The following is a 2728-nucleotide window of genomic DNA, read 5'->3' as shown; positions in this document are numbered from 1 at the left end:
GCTCTTATCCCTGGTAGTAGGATCAGAATGGATCCCTAGTGCATAGAGAGGTTTTTGGAGCCTACTACCTATGAGGGGCTAGCTCATGTGGCCTGGAGGCAGGGGGAGGAGCTTGGACCTGCCTCTACTGAATGTGCCTCCCCAGGGGAGGCCTTGCCTTCTTGTGGGGGGAGTGGGAGATGGGTTGTGAAGGGGAGGGTAGGAAGTTGGGAGGAGGGAAGAGGGGGATCTTTGATAGGTGTGTAAAAGGAATGAAAAATTTTTCCTGATTGAAAAAAAAAGACTGTGAAATGACAGACAAAGGGACACTCAGAATGATTATTTTTGAGGAAGTTTACAGTCAATCTTTTCTGTCATCTCAGTCTCAGGGCAGCTTCCTGCTCCTCCAGGTTTCTAACACATGCAGGATGTGGTTGCAACACTGTGTGTCTCTTGCACAGTAATAGACCCCAGAGTCCTCAGATGTCAGGCTGCTGAGCTCCATGAAGTCTGTGCTGGCAGATGTATCTGCAGTCAGTTTGGCCTTGTCCTTGAACTTTTGATTGTAGTAAGTATCACCATTTCTGCCACCAATCCATCCAATCCACTACAGGGCCCTGTCCAGGACTCTGTTTCAGCCAGTCAATATAGTGGTCAGTGAAGGTGTAGCCTTAAGCCTTGCAGGACAGCTTCACTGAGGACCCAGGGCTCACCAGCTCAGCCCCAGACTGCTGCAGCTGGACCTGGGAGTGGACACCTATGGAGAAAATGGTGGAGTGGATGTCATTGTCACCTCAGTCCCTGTTTCTTCTTCAGTTTTGGAACTGAAAAGCCCCTTACCTGTAGTTACTGACAGGAGAAAGAGAATGATCCAGCTCCATCCCATGGTGAGGTCCTGTGTGCTCAGTGACTGTGGAGAGGACACTGATCATATGTTGGTATTTGGTGTGGACATCTCTACATTTACCACTATAGACTCACATGATTTGAATATTAATGAGGCAGGGTACTTCTTATGTAAGGACCTAGTCCAGATGGAGAAGGGGGCAGAGTAAACCTGAGTGAGGAAGCAGGATGCTGAGATCCAAATCCTCATCCTGTCTGAGGAAGTATCCTTCCCCAAGAACTGTGCAGACCCTGTTGGTATAACAACAAAGCCTAATCTCTCAATTTTAAAGTAGAATTCAAACCTGAGACATTTGGTTCACTTTGGGCTAAAATTGATTTTCAGGCAGTGGTTGTGATGAGGATAATAGTGTCTGGAAATTTCAAACTCCAAAATTAGAAGCATTTATAATCTTCTTTCATATGCAACCTACTAATATTTGCTTTTCCAGCAGGTTACAGGTGTGTAATTATTGGATTTGTTTTTAAATCATTTCTTGTCTTTTTTTTAAGAGGAAAAAAGGTTATGGGGTTGAGTGGTAGGGAGCTGGGGAGGTAGGAACGATTAGGGAGGACCTGGGCAGGAAAACTATGGACAGAATATATTGTATAAAAATGTTTTCCACAAAATAAAAGAAAAACTTAATAAAATAAATGAGAAAACAAAAAACTGTGCACTATTTTAAAAAAGAGTTTTTATTGTGTTTGAACATGGAGACTTCATGTATCAACTGCAGCAGGTGTGGCTCAGCTAACAGACTTTAGGAAGGGAATCCACAGAGGCTATGGAGTTTCCTCCACTCCCTATCTCATTTCCTCCTATTGATTATGGGTTCAAGTGTGCCACCTGCTGATACTGAACTCCTCTGCATGTTGGTATGGCTTGTTATATACAGAAGTTTTTTGTTTGTTTATTTGTTTGTTTTTAACAAGAAAACTGAAGGGTTTATCTAATTATTCTTTACCAATTAAAAAAAAATCAGAAGTCACATGTTGGTGTAAGAACCTGAAGGATCAGAGAAGCAGGGGAGCAGCCAACAGTAACTTCCTCACTCTTCTGATCCTTCTTCCAAAAGGGCTGAGATCCTCTTTCAGCATCACCTTATTACCTCCTTCTCCTTTCTGTCCACAGTGCTCCAAACTTATATGGTCAATTTTTGTCAGGTAGAGGCTAGCTCTGCCCTCTGACTCAAAGCAAGCTTCATTTTCACATTAAATTAAAATATCACACCACAGAAAATAGCTTTCTTTATCATATTGCAAAAAAGCAGTAGGCATGACAATAATAGAAAAAGCAGCTTGATTTACACCCTCCCTTCCTTCTGTAGTACTGGAATCTAAAGCTATTTCCTTGTACATGCTGAGCAAGCACTCTACCACTGAGCTGTATCTACACCTCATGCCTTCACTTTAAACCAGCTAGAGGCTAGGTATAGTCTCATATACCTGTAACCCCAGCAGGTGGAGACAGGAGGAGAGGAGTTCAAGGTCTACCTCTATGATCTAGTGACTTTAAAGACTATATTAAATTCACCCACTTTCTCTCTATACATATGTTTAGCTAGGAAGATGCTGGCTGCCAAGCCTGACCCCCTGAGTTCTAGTCCCAGAACCCACAAGACAGAAGGAGAGAAAGGTTGTCCTTTGACTTCTACCTAGGAATCATTACATGTGTATATGAGCACATAAACAAAGACAAATAAATAAATATCTCTATTAAAATTAGAAAAAAGTAATAGCTTCATGGATATAGTTCAGTTGGTAGAATGCTGCCTAGCATGCATGAAGCCCTGCTTTAAATCTATAACAACATATAAAGTGGAGGGACCCTAGCAATGGGGAAGAGGAGGCAGGAGCATCAGAA

The 2728-nt window shown here is 42.5% G+C and overlaps 1 pseudogene; it reads right to left on the bottom strand.

Annotated features, from left to right (window-relative positions):
* Window positions 1-364: 364 nt before the first annotated feature.
* Window positions 365-865, bottom strand: LOC118575251 (annotated as a pseudogene).
* Window positions 866-2728: the final 1863 nt, after the last annotated feature.

Source organism: Onychomys torridus, unplaced genomic scaffold (assembly GCF_903995425.1).
Source record: "Onychomys torridus unplaced genomic scaffold, mOncTor1.1, whole genome shotgun sequence".
NCBI lineage: Eukaryota > Metazoa > Chordata > Mammalia > Rodentia > Cricetidae > Onychomys > Onychomys torridus.
The sequence above is the reverse complement of the archived record's forward strand: the minus strand, read 5'-3'. Positions and strand labels throughout refer to the sequence as shown.